Source organism: Pristiophorus japonicus, unplaced genomic scaffold, assembly GCF_044704955.1.
Source record: "Pristiophorus japonicus isolate sPriJap1 unplaced genomic scaffold, sPriJap1.hap1 HAP1_SCAFFOLD_94, whole genome shotgun sequence".
In the NCBI taxonomy this organism is placed as follows: Eukaryota; Metazoa; Chordata; class Chondrichthyes; family Pristiophoridae; genus Pristiophorus; species Pristiophorus japonicus.
Window position 1 is genome coordinate 709,793 of NW_027254868.1, and position 19,262 is coordinate 729,054.

Sequence of the window (19,262 nt, forward strand, 5' to 3'; positions counted from 1 at the left end):
TGATGCGTTCAATGTTTATGCAGTAAATCTGTCATCCAGTGTGAGTTGGATACACAATCCCCGCAGACTGAGCTTTCACGCAACGTTGACACAATTTGTGGCCGGTTAGCTCAGTTGGTTAGAGCGTGGTGCTAATAACGCCAAGGTCGCGGGTTCGATCCCCGTACGGGCCATTCCAGTGTTTTTCATAATTTTTATTCGGTTTTTAGTCACGTTGAAAATCAAATCTTTATAATGAAACAAATCCACACAGAAACCCAAGGGTTGGGAATTATTTGGAATAACAGTCATTGCTACTTGCCGACGGGGTGGAGAGGCACATCTTTCTGTTTATTTCTGTTTCTTGGTTTGCTGATAAACGATGAACCGGAGGCCTGTTCCCGTAAATGCTCAAAAGTCGGAACAGACAGACAGAACGGTTCTGTCGCCTGGAGATGGGCAAAAGACTGCAGTTCAGGACAAAAACACGAAATGAAATGTTCACCCGGCACCGAGAGTGAAAAATCCCGAGAAAAGGACAGAATGAAATTGATTTCAGTGGATGCCTATCCGCACGTGATGCTGCGGATGCGCGGACATATCTTTGGTGTTCTCCACAAAAAATGCCATTTGCTACGAACAGTTTTACCTGGCGCGAAAGTGGTGAGACTTTGGAAGGAGCAAGCAGGAAAGACTGTGTTGGTCTGCAAATGTGTAGCAGCTTCCCTGGTGGTTTCGTGGTTAGGTTTCGGCGCTTTCACCGCTGCGGCCCGGGTTCGATTCCCCGTCAGGGAGCATTGTATTTTCGGCCGTTTGAACTGCAAGGCTGTTCATGAACAAATTCACAGCTCACTGCACTCTTGCTACCCCAACCATCAGCAGCGCATCATTCGTTGTAATGACACAGCACACACTTCTGTGCCTTCCGTTTCAAAGTCAGCAGTAAATGAGGAGATCTCGCTCAACTAGTGCTGATTGACACCGTAAATGTTGCCAATCATGGCTAACTTTAGCCTTCCGTGTACATTTTTGCGGCACATCACTCTAGCTTACCATCTGTCAATGCATTGCCAGTGTGGAAATATTCAGCATTTTAAACTTAGCAACGTCTGCAAGACTGGATACAGTGAATGCCTGGGCCATGGGCACTGATAACTTATCCCGAGCATTGCATTCATTTGGCCTGGGCCCCTCCTATATTGCACATTGGCTCACTGTGTGTCTATGTTTAGCGTTCACAGGCAATTTACAAGTTCTGAATTTCCCAGCAGTGAATTCATGGAGTGATTGATCTAACCGATATTCAACATCAGTATTGTTAAGTCTCTCCTTTATTCGCGACACTTATCTCTCTTCAGCATAGCACTGCTATGGACTGAACCTGTTAGGATTTCACCTTGCCTCGGGGTCAGTGCGGCTATGTGGGACTTCGGCCGGTCTCCCTTTCACAGCCCATCGGTGTCGAGAAAAGAACGGGGTATTTTACTGACATTTTATGTTCTCAAACAGTTATAAACTCTCCAGTATATTTCACTGTGTCTTCAAGACGGTGAGATCGAGCCTGTTGTGCAAGCTTTGTTTCTTTATGAACACTTCAGCAGAACATTAAATCAACATGTGGAATTGAATTGCTGATTGACACTGTAAATTTGCCAACATTTAACTGCAGTGTGAGAACAATCACCATTATAATTACGCTTCCATTACGTTCTTGCACGACATCACCCTAAGTAACCTAGTTGATCACAGCACAGATATCAGTTAATTCATTGCCAGTACGAAAAAATACACATTTTGAACTTAGCAACGTGTACAAGACCATTGCCTGGATCGTGGGCACTGACAACGGAACATGAGCATTAAGATTTTCGGTATCATTATACTTTACATTGACACAACCTGAGCTCTGAGATGTGTTTGGGACCCATTGCCCCGAAACGAGGACAGAGTGGGTGGGGCAATTCCTTCCGGGGTCAGGTTTTCTTTCAAAAAGGTGTGAGAAAACTTTGCTTCGTTCACTGTCAGACCGAAATAGTTCAGTTGGGAAGGCGTTTGACTGAAGATCCAGATGTTTCATGGCTCAATCCCGTGTTTCAGCAATTTTTGGTTATTTCGCGTTCCCTTCATTCGAAGGGTAGTGGCTGATTTTATATCGGGACAGTGGGCTGTTCAGCGATTGCGTGATAATAATTTTCAACATGAATTGTTTTTAGATTAAGCTGTTACGTTCTGTTACGTTCTATTTACACTCTGCGCAGTGTTGTAGATGAACAGTGAACAATGTTTAAGCGATGTGATGCGTTCAATGTTTATGCAGTAATCTGTCATCCAGTGTGAGTTGGAAACACAATCCCCGCAGACTGAGCTTTCACGCAACGTTGACACAATTTGTGGCCGGTTAGCTCAGTTGGTTAGAGCGTGGTGCTAATAACGCCAAGGTCGCGGGTTCGATCCCCGTACGGGCCATTCCAGTGTTTTTCATAATTTTTATTCGGTTTTTAGTCACGTTGAAAATCAAATCTTTATAATGAAACAAATCCACACAGAAACCCAAGGGTTGGGAATTATTTGGAAAAACAGTCATTGCTACTTGCCGACGGGGTGGAGAGGCACATCTTTCTGTTTATTTCTGTTTCTTGGTTTGCTGATAAACGATGAACCGGAGGCCTGTTCCCGTAAATGCTCAAAAGTCGGAACAGACAGACAGAACGGTTCTGTCGCCTGGAGATGGGCAAAAGACTGCAGTTCAGGACAAAAACACGAAATGAAATGTTCACCCGGCACCGAGAGTGAAAAATCCCGAGAAAAGGACAGAATGAAATAGATTTCAGTGGATGCCTACCCGCACGTGATGCGGCGGATGCGCGGACATATGTTTGGTGTTCTCCACAAAAAATGCCATTTGCTACGAACAGTTTTACCTGGCGCGAAAGTGGTGAGACTTTGGAAGGAGCAAGCAGGAAAGACTGTGTTGGTCTGCAAATGTGTAGCAGCTTCCCTGGTGGTTTCGTGGTTAGGTTTCGGCGCTTTCACCGCTGCGGCCCGGGTTCGATTCCCCGTCAGGGAGCATTGTATTTTCGGCCGTTTGAACTGCAAGGCTGTTCATGAACAAATTCACAGCTCACTGCACTCTTGCTACCCCAACCATCAGCAGCGCATCATTCGTTGTAATGACACAGCACACACTTCTGTGCCTTCCGTTTCAAAGTCAGCAGTAAATGAGGAGATCTCGCTCAACTAGTGCTGATTGACACCGTAAATGTTGCCAATCATGGCTAACTTTAGCCTTCCGTGTACATTTTTGCGGCACATCACTCTAGCTTACCATCTGTCAATGCATTGCCAGTGTGGAAATATTCAGCATTTTAAACTTAGCAACGTCTGCAAGACTGGATACAGTGAATGCCTGGGCCATGGGCACTGATAACTTATCCCGAGCATTGCATTCATTTGGCCTGGGCCCCTCCTATATTGCACATTGGCTCACTGTGTGTCTATGTTTAGCGTTCACAGGCAATTTACAAGCTCTGAATTTCCCAGCAGTGAATTCATGGAGTGATTGATCTAACCGATATTCAACATCAGTATTGTTAAGTCTCTCCTTTATTCGCGACACTTATCTCTCTTCAGCATAGCACTGCTATGGACTGAACCTGTTAGGATTTCACCTTGCCTCGGGGTCAGTGCGGCTATGTGGGACTTCGGCCGGTCTCGCTTTCACAGCCCATCGGTGTCGAGAAAAGAACGGGGTATTTTACTGACATTTTATGTTCTCAAACAGTTATAAACTCTCCAGTATATTTCACTGTGTCTTCAAGACGGTGAGATCGAGCCTGTTGTGCAAGCTTTGTTTCTTTATGAACACTTCAGCAGAACATTAAATCAACATGTGGAATTGAATTGCTGATTGACACTGTAAATTTGCCAACATTTAACTGCAGTGTGAGAACAATTACCATTATAATTAGGCTTCCATTACGTTCTTGCACGACATCACCCTAAGTAACCTAGTTGATCACAGCACAGATATCAGTTAATTCATTGCCAGTGTAAAAAAATACACATTTTGAACTTAGCAACGTGTACAAGACCATTGCCTGGATCGTGGGCACTGATAACGGAACATGAGCATTAAGATTTTCGGTATCATTATACTTTACATTGACACAACCTGAGCTCTGAGATGTGTTTGGGACCCATTGCCCCGAAACGAGGACAGAGTGGGTGGGGCAATTCCTTCCGGGGTCAGGTTTTCTTTCAAAAAGGTGTGAGAAAACTTTGCTTCGTTCACTGTCAGGCCTGAAATAGTTCAGTTGGGAAGGCGTTTGACTGAAGATCCAGATGTTTCATGGCTCAATCCCGTGTTTCAGCAATTTTTGGTTATTTCGCGTTCCCTTCATTCGAAGGTTAGTGGCTGATTTTATATCGGGACAGTGGGCTGTTCAGCGGTTGCGTGATAATAATTTTCAACATGAATTGTTTTTAGATTAAGCTGTTACGTTCTGTAACGTTCTATTTACACTCTGCGCAGTGTTGTAGATGAACAGTGAACAATGTTTAAGCGATGTGATGCGTTCAATGTTTATGCAGTAAATCTGTCATCCAGTGTGAGTTGGAAACACAATCCCCGCAGACTGAGCTTTCACGCAACGTTGACACAATTTGTGGCCGGTTAGCTCAGTTGGTTAGAGCGTGGTGCTAATAACGCCAAGGTCGCGGGTTCGATCCCCGTACGGGCCATTCCAGTGTTTTTCATAATTTTTATTCGGTTTTTAGTCACGTTGAAAATCAAATCTTTATAATGAAACAAATCCACACAGAAACCCAAGGGTTGGGAATTATTTGGAAAAACAGTCATTGCTACTTGCCGACGGGGTGGAGAGGCACATCTTTCTGTTTATTTCTGTTTCTTGGTTTGCTGATAAACGATGAACCGGAGGCCTGTTCCCGTAAATGCTCAAAAGTCGGAACAGACAGACAGAACGGTTCTGTCGCCTGGAGATGGGCAAAAGACTGCAGTTCAGGACAAAAACACGAAATGAAATGTTCACCCGGCACCGAGAGTGAAAAATCCCGAGAAAAGGACAGAATGAAATAGATTTCAGTGGATGCCTACCCGCACGTGATGCGGCGGATGCGCGGACATATGTTTGGTGTTCTCCACAAAAAATGCCATTTGCTACGAACAGTTTTACCTGGCGCGAAAGTGGTGAGACTTTGGAAGGAGCAAGCAGGAAAGACTGTGTTGGTCTGCAAATGTGTAGCAGCTTCCCTGGTGGTTTCGTGGTTAGGTTTCGGCGCTTTCACCGCTGCGGCCCGGGTTCGATTCCCCGTCAGGGAGCATTGTATTTTCGGCCGTTTGAACTGCAAGGCTGTTCATGAACAAATTCACAGCTCACTGCACTCTTGCTACCCCAACCATCAGCAGCGCATCATTCGTTGTAATGACACAGCACACACTTCTGTGCCTTCCGTTTCAAAGTCAGCAGTAAATGAGGAGATCTCGCTCAACTAGTGCTGATTGACACCGTAAATGTTGCCAATCATGGCTAACTTTAGCCTTCCGTGTACATTTTTGCGGCACATCACTCTAGCTTACCATCTGTCAATGCATTGCCAGTGTGGAAATATTCAGCATTTTAAACTTAGCAACGTCTGCAAGACTGGATACAGTGAATGCCTGGGCCATGGCCACTGATAACTTATCCCGAGCATTGCATTCATTTGGCCTGGGCCCCTCCTATATTGCACATTGGCTCACTGTGTGTCTATGTTTAGCGTTCACAGGCAATTTACAAGCTCTGAATTTCCCAGCAGTGAATTCATGGAGTGATTGATCTAACCGATATTCAACATCAGTATTGTTAAGTCTCTCCTTTATTCGCGACACTTATCTCTCTTCAGCATAGCACTGCTATGGACTGAACCTGTTAGGATTTCACCTTGCCTCGGGGTCAGTGCGGCTATGTGGGACTTCGGCCGGTCTCGCTTTCACAGCCCATCGGTGTCGAGAAAAGAACGGGGTATTTTACTGACATTTTATGTTCTCAAACAGTTATAAACTCTCCAGTATATTTCACTGTGTCTTCAAGACGGTGAGATCGAGCCTGTTGTGCAAGCTTTGTTTCTTTATGAACACTTCAGCAGAACATTAAATCAACATGTGGAATTGAATTGCTGATTGACACTGTAAATTTGCCAACATTTAACTGCAGTGTGAGAACAATTACCATTATAATTAGGCTTCCATTACGTTCTTGCACGACATCACCCTAAGTAACCTAGTTGATCACAGCACAGATATCAGTTAATTCATTGCCAGTGTAAAAAAATACACATTTTGAACTTAGCAACGTGTACAAGACCATTGCCTGGATCGTGGGCACTGATAACGGAACATGAGCATTAAGATTTTCGGTATCATTATACTTTACATTGACACAACCTGAGCTCTGAGATGTGTTTGGGACCCATTGCCCCGAAACGAGGACAGAGTGGGTGGGGCAATTCCTTCCGGGGTCAGGTTTTCTTTCAAAAAGGTGTGAGAAAACTTTGCTTCGTTCACTGTCAGGCCTGAAATAGTTCAGTTGGGAAGGCGTTTGACTGAAGATCCAGATGTTTCATGGCTCAATCCCGTGTTTCAGCAATTTTTGGTTATTTCGCGTTCCCTTCATTCGAAGGTTAGTGGCTGATTTTATATCGGGACAGTGGGCTGTTCAGCGGTTGCGTGATAATAATTTTCAACATGAATTGTTTTTAGATTAAGCTGTTACGTTCTGTAACGTTCTATTTACACTCTGCGCAGTGTTGTAGATGAACAGTGAACAATGTTTAAGCGATGTGATGCGTTCAATGTTTATGCAGTAAATCTGTCATCCAGTGTGAGTTGGAAACACAATCCCCGCAGACTGAGCTTTCACGCAACGTTGACACAATTTGTGGCCGGTTAGCTCAGTTGGTTAAAGCGTGGTGCTAATAACCGCAAGGTCGTGGGTTCGATCCCCGTACGGGCCATTCCAGTGTTTTTCATAATTTTTATTCGGTTTTTAGTCACGTTGAAAATCAAATCTTTATAATGAAACAAATCCACACAGAAACCCAAGGGTTGGGAATTATTTGGAATAACAGTCATTGCTACTTGCCGACGGGGTGGAGAGGCACATCTTTCTGTTTGTTTCTGTTTCTTGGTTTGCTGATAAACGATGAACCGGAGGCCTGTTCCCGTAAATGCTCAAAAGTAGGAACAGACAGACAGAACGGTTCTGTCGCCTGGAGATGGGCAAAAGACTGCAGTTCAGGACAAAAACACGAAATGAAATGTTCACCCGGCACCGAGAGTGAAAAATCCCGAGAAAAGGACAGAATGAAATAGATTTCAGTGGATGCCTACCCGCACGTGATGCGGCGGATGCGCGGACATATCTTTGGTGTTCTCCACAAAAAATGCCATTTGCTACGAACAGTTTTACCTGGCGCGAAAGTGGTGAGACTTTGGAAGGAGCAAGCAGGAAAGACTGTGTTGGTCTGCAAATGTGTAGCAGCTTCCCTGGTGGTTTCGTGGTTAGGTTTCGGCGCTTTCACCGCTGCGGCCCGGGTTCGATTCCCCGTCAGGGAGCATTGTATTTTCGGCCGTTTGAACTGCAAGGCTGTTCATGAACAAATTCACAGCTCACTGCACTCTTGCTACCCCAACCATCAGCAGCGCATCATTCGTTGTAATGACACAGCACACACTTCTGTGCCTTCCGTTTCAAAGTCAGCAGTAAATGAGGAGATCTCGCTCAACTAGTGCTGATTGACACCGTAAATGTTGCCAATCATGGCTAACTTTAGCCTTCCGTGTACATTTTTGCGGCACATCACTCTAGCTTACCATCTGTCAATGCATTGCCAGTGTGGAAATATTCAGCATTTTAAACTTAGCAACGTCTGCAAGACTGGATACAGTGAATGCCTGGGCCATGGGCACTGATAACTTATCCCGAGCATTGCATTCATTTGGCCTGGGCCCCTCCTATATTGCACATTGGCTCACTGTGTGTCTATGTTTAGCGTTCACAGGCAATTTACAAGTTCTGAATTTCCCAGCAGTGAATTCATGGAGTGATTGATCTAACCGATATTCAACATCAGTATTGTTAAGTCTCTCCTTTATTCGCGACACTTATCTCTCTTCAGCATAGCACTGCTATGGACTGAACCTGTTAGGATTTCACCTTGCCTCGGGGTCAGTGCGGCTATGTGGGACTTCGGCCGGTCTCCCTTTCACAGCCCATCGGTGTCGAGAAAAGAACGGGGTATTTTACTGACATTTTATGTTCTCAAACAGTTATAAACTCTCCAGTATATTTCACTGTGTCTTCAAGACGGTGAGATCGAGCCTGTTGTGGAAGCTTTGTTTCTTTATGAACACTTCAGCAGAACATTAAATCAACATGTGGAATTGAATTGCTGATTGACACTGTAAATTTGCCAACATTTAACTGCAGTGTGAGAACAATCACCATTATAATTACGCTTCCATTACGTTCTTGCACGACATCACCCTAAGTAACCTAGTTGATCACAGCACAGATATCAGTTAATTCATTGCCAGTGCGAAAAAATACACATTTTGAACTTAGCAACGTGTACAAGACCATTGCCTGGATCGTGGGCACTGACAACGGAACATGAGCATTAAGATTTTCGGTATCATTATACTTTACATTGACACAACCTGAGCTCTGAGATGTGTTTGGGACCCATTGCCCCGAAACGAGGACAGAGTGGGTGGGGCAATTCCTTCCGGGGTCAGGTTTTCTTTCAAAAAGGTGTGAGAAAACTTTGCTTCGTTCACTGTCAGACCGAAATAGTTCAGTTGGGAAGGCGTTTGACTGAAGATCCAGATGTTTCATGGCTCAATCCCGTGTTTCAGCAATTTTTGGTTATTTCGCGTTCCCTTCATTCGAAGGGTAGTGGCTGATTTTATATCGGGACAGTGGGCTGTTCAGCGATTGCGTGATAATAATTTTCAACATGAATTATTTTTAGATTAAGCTGTTACGTTCTGTAACGTTCTATTTACACTCTGCGCAGTGTTGTAGATGAACAGTGAACAATGTTTAAGCGATGTGATGCGTTCAATGTTTATGCAGTAAATCTGTCATCCAGTGTGAGTTGGAAACACAATCCCCGCAGACTGAGCTTTCACGCAACGTTGACACAATTTGTGGCCGGTTAGCTCAGTTGGTTAGAGCGTGGTGCTAATAACGCCAAGGTCGCGGGTTCGATCCCCGTACGGGCCATTCCAGTGTTTTTCATAATTTTTATTCGGTTTTTAGTCACGTTGAAAATCAAATCTTTATAATGAAACAAATCCACACAGAAACCCAAGGGTTGGGAATTATTTGGAATAACAGTCGTTACTACTTGCCGACGGGGTGGAGAGGCACATCTTTCTGTTTATTTCTGTTTCTTGGTTTGCTGATAAACGATGAACCGGAGGCCTGTTCCCGTAAATGCTCAAAAGTCGGAACAGACAGACAGAACGGTTCTGTCGCCTGGAGATGGGCAAAAGACTGCAGTTCAGGACAAAAACACGAAATGAAATGTTCACCCGGCACCGAGAGTGAAAAATCCCGAGAAAAGGACAGAATGAAATTGATTTCAGTGGATGCCTACCCGCACGTGATGCTGCGGATGCGCGGACATATCTTTGGTGTTCTCCACAAAAAATGCCATTTGCTACAAACAGTTTTACCTGGCGCGAAAGTGGTGAGACTTTGGAAGGAGCAAGCAGGAAAGACTGTGTTGGTCTGCAAATGTGTAGCAGCTTCCCTGGTGGTTTCGTGGTTAGGTTTCGGCGCTTTCACCGCTGCGGCCCGGGTTTGATTCCCGGTCAGGGAGCATTGTATTTTCGGCCGTTTGAACTGCAAGGCTGTTCCTGAACAAATTCACAGCTCACTGCACTCTTGCTGCCCCAACCATCAGCAGCGCATCATTCGTTGTAATGATGCAGCACACACTTCTGTGCCTTCCGTTTCAAAGTCAGCAGTAAATGAGGAGATCTCGCTTAACTAGTGCTGATTGACACCGTAAATGTTGCCAATCATGGCTAACTTTAGCCTTCCGTGTACATTTTTGCGGCACATCACTCTAGCTTACCATCTGTCAATGCATTGCCAGTGTGGAAATATTCAGCATTTTAAACTTAGCAACGTCTGCAAGACTGGATACAGTGAATGCCTGGGCCATGGCCACTGATAACTTATCCCGAGCATTGCATTCATTTGGCCTGGGCCCCTCCTATATTGCACATTGGCTCACTGTGTGTCTATGTTTAGCGTTCACAGGCAATTTACAAGCTCTGAATTTCCCAGCAGTGAATTCATGGAGTGATTGATCTAACCGATATTCAACATCAGTATTGTTAAGTCTCTCCTTTATTCGCGACACTTATCTCTCTTCAGCATAGCACTGCTATGGACTGAACCTGTTAGGATTTCACCTTGCCTCGGGGTCAGTGCGGCTATGTGGGACTTCGGCCGGTCTCCCTTTCACAGCCCATCGGTGTCGAGAAAAGAACGGGGTATTTTACTGACATTTTATGTTCTCAAACAGTTATAAACTCTCCAGTATATTTCACTGTGTCTTCAAGACGGTGAGATCGAGCCTGTTGTGCAAGCTTTGTTTCTTTATGAACACTTCAGCAGAACATTAAATCAACATGTGGAATTGAATTGCTGATTGACACTGTAAATTTGCCAACATTTAACTGCAGTGTGAGAACAATCACCATTATAATTACGCTTCCATTACGTTCTTGCACGACATCACCCTAAGTAACCTAGTTGATCACAGCACAGATATCAGTTAATTCATTGCCAGTGCGAAAAAATACACATTTTGAACTTAGCAACGTGTACAAGACCATTGCCTGGATCGTGGGCACTGACAACGGAACATGAGCATTAAGATTTTCGGTATCATTATACTTTACATTGACACAACCTGAGCTCTGAGATGTGTTTGGGACCCATTGCCCCGAAACGAGGACAGAGTGGGTGGGGCAATTCCTTCCGGGGTCAGGTTTTCTTTCAAAAAGGTGTGAGAAAACTTTGCTTCGTTCACTGTCAGACCGAAATAGTTCAGTTGGGAAGGCGTTTGACTGAAGATCCAGATGTTTCATGGCTCAATCCCGTGTTTCAGCAATTTTTGGTTATTTCGCGTTCCCTTCATTCGAAGGGTAGTGGCTGATTTTATATCGGGACAGTGGGCTGTTCAGCGATTGCGTGATAATAATTTTCAACATGAATTATTTTTAGATTAAGCTGTTACGTTCTGTAACGTTCTATTTACACTCTGCGCAGTGTTGTAGATGAACAGTGAACAATGTTTAAGCGATGTGATGCGTTCAATGTTTATGCAGTAAATCTGTCATCCAGTGTGAGTTGGAAACACAATCCCCGCAGACTGAGCTTTCACGCAACGTTGACACAATTTGTGGCCGGTTAGCTCAGTTGGTTAGAGCGTGGTGCTAATAACGCCAAGGTCGCGGGTTCGATCCCCGTACGGGCCATTCCAGTGTTTTTCATAATTTTTATTCGGTTTTTAGTCACGTTGAAAATCAAATCTTTATAATGAAACAAATCCACACAGAAACCCAAGGGTTGGGAATTATTTGGAATAACAGTCGTTACTACTTGCCGACGGGGTGGAGAGGCACATCTTTCTGTTTATTTCTGTTTCTTGGTTTGCTGATAAACGATGAACCGGAGGCCTGTTCCCGTAAATGCTCAAAAGTCGGAACAGACAGACAGAACGGTTCTGTCGCCTGGAGATGGGCAAAAGACTGCAGTTCAGGACAAAAACACGAAATGAAATGTTCACCCGGCACCGAGAGTGAAAAATCCCGAGAAAAGGACAGAATGAAATTGATTTCAGTGGATGCCTACCCGCACGTGATGCTGCGGATGCGCGGACATATCTTTGGTGTTCTCCACAAAAAATGCCATTTGCTACAAACAGTTTTATCTGGCGCGAAAGTGGTGAGACTTTGGAAGGAGCAAGCAGGAAAGACTGTGTTGGTCTGCAAATGTGTAGCAGCTTCCCTGGTGGTTTCGTGGTTAGGTTTCGGCGCTTTCACCGCTGCGGCCCGGGTTAGATTCCCGGTCAGGGAGCATTGTATTTTCGGCCGTTTGAACTGCAAGGCTGTTCCTGAACAAATTCACAGCTCACTGCACTCTTGCTGCCCCAACCATCAGCAGCGCATCATTCGTTGTAATGATGCAGCACACACTTCTGTGCCTTCCGTTTCAAAGTCAGCAGTAAATGAGGAGATCTCGCTTAACTAGTGCTGATTGACACCGTAAATGTTGCCAATCATGGCTAACTTTAGCCTTCCGTGTACATTTTTGCGGCACATCACTCTAGCTTACCATCTGTCAATGCATTGCCAGTGTGGAAATATTCAGCATTTTAAACTTAGCAACGTCTGCAAGACTGGATACAGTGAATGCCTGGGCCATGGCCACTGATAACTTATCCCGAGCATTGCATTCATTTGGCCTGGGCCCCTCCTATATTGCACATTGGCTCACTGTGTGTCTATGTTTAGCGTTCACAGGCAATTTACAAGCTCTGAATTTCCCAGCAGTGAATTCATGGAGTGATTGATCTAACCGATATTCAACATCAGTATTGTTAAGTCTCTCCTTTATTCGCGACACTTATCTCTCTTCAGCATAGCACTGCTATGGACTGAACCTGTTAGGATTTCACCTTGCCTCGGGGTCAGTGCGGCTATGTGGGACTTCGGCCGGTCTCCCTTTCACAGCCCATCGGTGTCGAGAAAAGAACGGGGTATTTTACTGACATTTTATGTTCTCAAACAGTTATAAACTCTCCAGTATATTTCACTGTGTCTTCAAGACGGTGAGATCGAGCCTGTTGTGCAAGCTTTGTTTCTTTATGAACACTTCAGCAGAACATTAAATCAACATGTGGAATTGAATTGCTGATTGACACTGTAAATTTGCCAACATTTAACTGCAGTGTGAGAACAATCACCATTATAATTACGCTTCCATTACGTTCTTGCACGACATCACCCTAAGTAACCTAGTTGATCACAGCACAGATATCAGTTAATTCATTGCCAGTGCGAAAAAATACACATTTTGAACTTAGCAACGTGTACAAGACCATTGCCTGGATCGTGGGCACTGACAACGGAACATGAGCATTAAGATTTTCGGTATCATTATACTTTACATTGACACAACCTGAGCTCTGAGATGTGTTTGGGACCCATTGCCCCGAAACGAGGACAGAGTGGGTGGGGCAATTCCTTCCGGGGTCAGGTTTTCTTTCAAAAAGGTGTGAGAAAACTTTGCTTCGTTCACTGTCAGACCGAAATAGTTCAGTTGGGAAGGCGTTTGACTGAAGATCCAGATGTTTCATGGCTCAATCCCGTGTTTCAGCAATTTTTGGTTATTTCGCGTTCCCTTCATTCGAAGGGTAGTGGCTGATTTTATATCGGGACAGTGGGCTGTTCAGCGATTGCGTGATAATAATTTTCAACATGAATTGTTTTTAGATTAAGCTGTTACGTTCTGTTACGTTCTATTTACACTCTGCGCAGTGTTGTAGATGAACAGTGAACAATGTTTAAGCGATGTGATGCGTTCAATGTTTATGCAGTAATCTGTCATCCAGTGTGAGTTGGAAACACAATCCCCGCAGACTGAGCTTTCACGCAACGTTGACACAATTTGTGGCCGGTTAGCTCAGTTGGTTAGAGCGTGGTGCTAATAACGCCAAGGTCGCGGGTTCGATCCCCGTACGGGCCATTCCAGTGTTTTTCATAATTTTTATTCGGTTTTTAGTCACGTTGAAAATCAAATCTTTATAATGAAACAAATCCACACAGAAACCCAAGGGTTGGGAATTATTTGGAAAAACAGTCATTGCTACTTGCCGACGGGGTGGAGAGGCACATCTTTCTGTTTATTTCTGTTTCTTGGTTTGCTGATAAACGATGAACCGGAGGCCTGTTCCCGTAAATGCTCAAAAGTCGGAACAGACAGACAGAACGGTTCTGTCGCCTGGAGATGGGCAAAAGACTGCAGTTCAGGACAAAAACACGAAATGAAATGTTCACCCGGCACCGAGAGTGAAAAATCCCGAGAAAAGGACAGAATGAAATAGATTTCAGTGGATGCCTACCCGCACGTGATGCGGCGGATGCGCGGACATATCTTTGGTGTTCTCCACAAAAAATGCCATTTGCTACGAACAGTTTTACCTGGCGCGAAAGTGGTGAGACTTTGGAAGGAGCAAGCAGGAAAGACTGTGTTGGTCTGCAAATGTGTAGCAGCTTCCCTGGTGGTTTCGTGGTTAGGTTTCGGCGCTTTCACCGCTGCGGCCCGGGTTCGATTCCCCGTCAGGGAGCATTGTATTTTCGGCCGTTTGAACTGCAAGGCTGTTCCTGAACAAATTCACAGCTCACTGCACTCTTGCTACCCCAACCATCAGCAGCGCATCATTCGTTGTAATGACACAGCACACACTTCTGTGCCTTCCGTTTCAAAGTCAGCAGTAAATGAGGAGATCTCGCTCAACTAGTGCTGATTGACACCGTAAATGTTGCCAATCATGGCTAACTTTAGCCTTCCGTGTACATTTTTGCGGCACATCACTCTAGCTTACCATCTGTCAATGCATTGCCAGTGTGGAAATATTCAGCATTTTAAACTTAGCAACGTCTGCAAGACTGGATACAGTGAATGCCTGGGCCATGGCCACTGATAACTTATCCCGAGCATTGCATTCATTTGGCCTGGGCCCCTCCTATATTGCACATTGGCTCACTGTGTGTCTATGTTTAGCGTTCACAGGCAATTTACAAGCTCTGAATTTCCCAGCAGTGAATTCATGGAGTGATTGATCTAACCGATATTCAACATCAGTATTGTTAAGTCTCTCCTTTATTCGCGACACTTATCTCTCTTCAGCATAGCACTGCTATGGACTGAACCTGTTAGGATTTCACCTTGCCTCGGGGTCAGTGCGGCTATGTGGGACTTCGGCCGGTCTCGCTTTCACAGCCCATCGGTGTCGAGAAAAGAACGGGGTATTTTACTGACATTTTATGTTCTCAAACAGTTATAAACTCTCCAGTATATTTCACTGTGTCTTCAAGACGGTGAGATCGAGCCTGTTGTGCAAGCTTTGTTTCTTTATGAACACTTCAGCAGAACATTAAATCAACATGTGGAATTGAATTGCTGATTGACACTGTAAATTTGCCAACATTTAACTGCAGTGTGAGAACAATTACCATTATAATTAGGCTTCCATTACGTTCTTGCACGACATCACCCTAAGTAACCTAGTTGATCACAGCACAGATATCAGTTAATTCATTGCCAGTGTAAAAAAATACACATTTTGAACTTAGCAACGTGTACAAGACCATTGCCTGGATCGTGGGCACTGATAACGGAACATGAGCATTAAGATTTTCGGTATCATTATACTTTACATTGACACAACCTGAGCTCTGAGATGTGTTTGGGACCCATTGCCCCGAAACGAGGACAGAGTGGGTGGGGCAATTCCTTCCGGGGTCAGGTTTTCTTTCAAAAAGGTGTGAGAAAACTTTGCTTCGTTCACTGTCAGGCCTGAAATAGTTCAGTTGGGAAGGCGTTTGACTGAAGATCCAGATGTTTCATGGCTCAATCCCGTGTTTCAGCAATTTTTGGTTATTTCGCGTTCCCTTCATTCGAAGGTTAGTGGCTGATTTTATATCGGGACAGTGGGCTGTTCAGCGGTTGCGTGATAATAATTTTCAACATGAATTGTTTTTAGATTAAGCTGTTACGTTCTGTAACGTTCTATTTACACTCTGCGCAGTGTTGTAGATGAACAGTGAACAATGTTTAAGCGATGTGATGCGTTCAATGTTTATGCAGTAAATCTGTCATCCAGTGTGAGTTGGAAACACAATCCCCGCAGACTGAGCTTTCACGCAACGTTGACACAATTTGTGGCCGGTTAGCTCAGTTGGTTAAAGCGTGGTGCTAATAACCGCAAGGTCGTGGGTTCGATCCCCGTACGGGCCATTCCAGTGTTTTTCATAATTTTTATTCGGTTTTTAGTCACGTTGAAAATCAAATCTTTATAATGAAACAAATCCACACAGAAACCCAAGGGTTGGGAATTATTTGGAATAACAGTCATTGCTACTTGCCGACGGGGTGGAGAGGCACATCTTTCTGTTTGTTTCTGTTTCTTGGTTTGCTGATAAACGATGAACCGGAGGCCTGTTCCCGTAAATGCTCAAAAGTAGGAACAGACAGACAGAACGGTTCTGTCGCCTGGAGATGGGCAAAAGACTGCAGTTCAGGACAAAAACACGAAATGAAATGTTCACCCGGCACCGAGAGTGAAAAATCCCGAGAAAAGGACAGAATGAAATAGATTTCAGTGGATGCCTACCCGCACGTGATGCGGCGGATGCGCGGACATATCTTTGGTGTTCTCCACAAAAAATGCCATTTGCTACGAACAGTTTTACCTGGCGCGAAAGTGGTGAGACTTTGGAAGGAGCAAGCAGGAAAGACTGTGTTGGTCTGCAAATGTGTAGCAGCTTCCCTGGTGGTTTCGTGGTTAGGTTTCGGCGCTTTCACCGCTGCGGCCCGGGTTCGATTCCCCGTCAGGGAGCATTGTATTTTCGGCCGTTTGAACTGCAAGGCTGTTCATGAACAAATTCACAGCTCACTGCACTCTTGCTACCCCAACCATCAGCAGCGCATCATTCGTTGTAATGACACAGCACACACTTCTGTGCCTTCCGTTTCAAAGTCAGCAGTAAATGAGGAGATCTCGCTCAACTAGTGCTGATTGACACCGTAAATGTTGCCAATCATGGCTAACTTTAGCCTTCCGTGTACATTTTTGCGGCACATCACTCTAGCTTACCATCTGTCAATGCATTGCCAGTGTGGAAATATTCAGCATTTTAAACTTAGCAACGTCTGCAAGACTGGATACAGTGAATGCCTGGGCCATGGCCACTGATAACTTATCCCGAGCATTGCATTCATTTGGCCTGGGCCCCTCCTATATTGCACATTGGCTCACTGTGTGTCTATGTTTAGCGTTCACAGGCAATTTACAAGCTCTGAATTTCCCAGCAGTGAATTCATGGAGTGATTGATCTAACCGATATTCAACATCAGTATTGTTAAGTCTCTCCTTTATTCGCGACACTTATCTCTCTTCAGCATAGCACTGCTATGGACTGAACCTGTTAGGATTTCACCTTGCCTCGGGGTCAGTGCGGCTATGTGGGACTTCGGCCGGTCTCGCTTTCACAGCCCATCGGTGTCGAGAAAAGAACGGGGTATTTTACTGACATTTTATGTTCTCAAACAGTTATAAACTCTCCAGTATATTTCACTGTGTCTTCAAGACGGTGAGATCGAGCCTGTTGTGCAAGCTTTGTTTCTTTATGAACACTTCAGCAGAACATTAAATCAACATGTGGAATTGAATTGCTGATTGACACTGTAAATTTGCCAACATTTAACTGCAGTGTGAGAACAATCACCATTATAATTAGGCTTCCATTACGTTCTTGCACGACATCACCCTAAGTAACCTAGTTGATCACAGCACAGATATCAGTTAATTCATTGCCAGTGCGAAAAAATACACATTTTGAACTTAGCAACGTGTACAGGACCATTGCCTGGATCGTGGGCACTGACAACGGAACATGAGCATTAAGATTGTCGGTATCATTATACTTTACATTGACACAACCTGAGCTCTGAGATGTGTTTGGGACCCATTGCCCCGAAACGAGGACAGAGTGGGTGGGGCAATTCCTTCCGGGGTCAGGTTTTCTTTCAAAAAGGTGTGAGAAAACTTTGCTTCGTTCACTGTCAGACCGAAAAAGTTCAGTTGGGAAGGCGTTTGACTGAAGATCCAGATGTTTCATGGCTCAATCCCGTGTTTCAGCAATTTTTGGTTATTTCGCGTTCCCTTCATTCGAAGGGTAGTGGCTGATTTTATATCGGGACAGTGGGCTGTTCAGCGGTTGCGTGATAATAATTTTCAACATGAATTGTTTTTAGATTAAGCTGTTACGTTCTGTAACGTTCTATTTACACTCTGCGCAGTGTTGTAGATGAACAGTGAACAATGTTTAAGCGATGTGATGCGTTCAATGTTTATGCAGTAAATCTGTCATCCAGTGTGAGTTGGATACACAATCCCCGCAGACTGAGCTTTCACGCAACGTTGACACAATTTGTGGCCGGTTAGCTCAGTTGGTTAGAGCGTGGTGCTAATAACGCCAAGGTCGCGGGTTCGATCCCCGTACGGGCCATTCCAGTGTTTTTCATAATTTTTATTCGGTTTTTAGTCACGTTGAAAATCAAATCTTTATAATGAAACAAATCCACACAGAAACCCAAGGGTTGGGAATTATTTGGAATAACAGTCATTGCTACTTGCCGACGGGGTGGAGAGGCACATCTTTCTGTTTATTTCTGTTTCTTACTTTGCTGATAAACGATGAACCGGAGGCCTGTTCCCGTAAATGCTCAAAAGTCGGAACAGACAGACAGAACGGTTCTGTCGCCTGGAGATGGGCAAAAGACTGCAGTTCAGGACAAAAACACGAAATGAAATGTTCACCCGGCACCGAGAGTGAAAAATCCCGAGAAAAGGACAGAATGAAATTGATTTCAGTGGATGCCTACCCGCACGTGATGCTGCGGATGCGCGGACATATCTTTGGTGTTCTCCACAAAAAATGCCATTTGCTACGAACAGTTTTACCTGGCGCGAAAGTGGTGAGACTTTGGAAGGAGCAAGCAGGAAAGACTGTGTTGGTCTGCAAATGTGTAGCAGCTTCCCTGGTGGTTTCGTGGTTAGGTTTTGGCGCTTTCACCGCTGGGGCCTGGGTTCGATTCCCGGTCGGGGAACATTGTATTTTCGGCCGTTTGAACTGCAAGGCTGTTCCTGAACAAATTCACAGCTCACTGCACTCTTGCTACCCCAACCATCAGCAGCGCATCATTCGTTGTCGTGATACAGCACACACTTCTGTGCCTTCCGTTTCAAAGTCAGCAGTAAATGAGGAGATCTCGCTCAACTAGTGCTGATTGACACCGTAAATGTTGCCAATCATGGCTAACTTTAGCCTTCCGTGTACATTTTTGCGGCACATCATTCTAGCTTACCATCTGTCAATGCATTGCCAGTGTGGAAATATTCAGCATTTTAAA

General features: G+C 44.7%; 1 protein-coding gene and 9 non-coding genes across 10 annotated transcripts in view; 9 read left to right on the top strand and 1 right to left on the bottom strand.

Annotated features, from left to right (window-relative positions):
* Positions 1–19,262, bottom strand: part of LOC139257944 (zinc finger protein 850-like) — a gene marked incomplete at its 5' end in the record, with an annotated part of 812,458 nt that overhangs the window by 61,235 nt on the left and 731,961 nt on the right. The window lies entirely within an intron of this gene.
* On the top strand, positions 100–173 carry trnai-aau (transfer RNA isoleucine (anticodon AAU)). Its single transcript has one exon. It is a non-coding gene; the product is annotated as a tRNA-Ile (tRNA).
* trnai-aau (transfer RNA isoleucine (anticodon AAU)) lies at positions 2,372–2,445 on the top strand. The gene has a single exon. It is a non-coding gene; the product is annotated as a tRNA-Ile (tRNA).
* On the top strand, positions 4,646–4,719 carry trnai-aau (transfer RNA isoleucine (anticodon AAU)). Its single transcript has one exon. It is a non-coding gene; the product is annotated as a tRNA-Ile (tRNA).
* trnai-aau (transfer RNA isoleucine (anticodon AAU)) lies at positions 6,920–6,993 on the top strand. The gene has a single exon. It is a non-coding gene; the product is annotated as a tRNA-Ile (tRNA).
* On the top strand, positions 9,193–9,266 carry trnai-aau (transfer RNA isoleucine (anticodon AAU)). The gene has a single exon. It is a non-coding gene; the product is annotated as a tRNA-Ile (tRNA).
* Positions 11,466–11,539, top strand: trnai-aau (transfer RNA isoleucine (anticodon AAU)). Its single transcript has one exon. It is a non-coding gene; the product is annotated as a tRNA-Ile (tRNA).
* trnai-aau (transfer RNA isoleucine (anticodon AAU)) lies at positions 13,738–13,811 on the top strand. The gene has a single exon. It is a non-coding gene; the product is annotated as a tRNA-Ile (tRNA).
* trnai-aau (transfer RNA isoleucine (anticodon AAU)) lies at positions 16,012–16,085 on the top strand. Its single transcript has one exon. It is a non-coding gene; the product is annotated as a tRNA-Ile (tRNA).
* trnai-aau (transfer RNA isoleucine (anticodon AAU)) lies at positions 18,285–18,358 on the top strand. The gene has a single exon. It is a non-coding gene; the product is annotated as a tRNA-Ile (tRNA).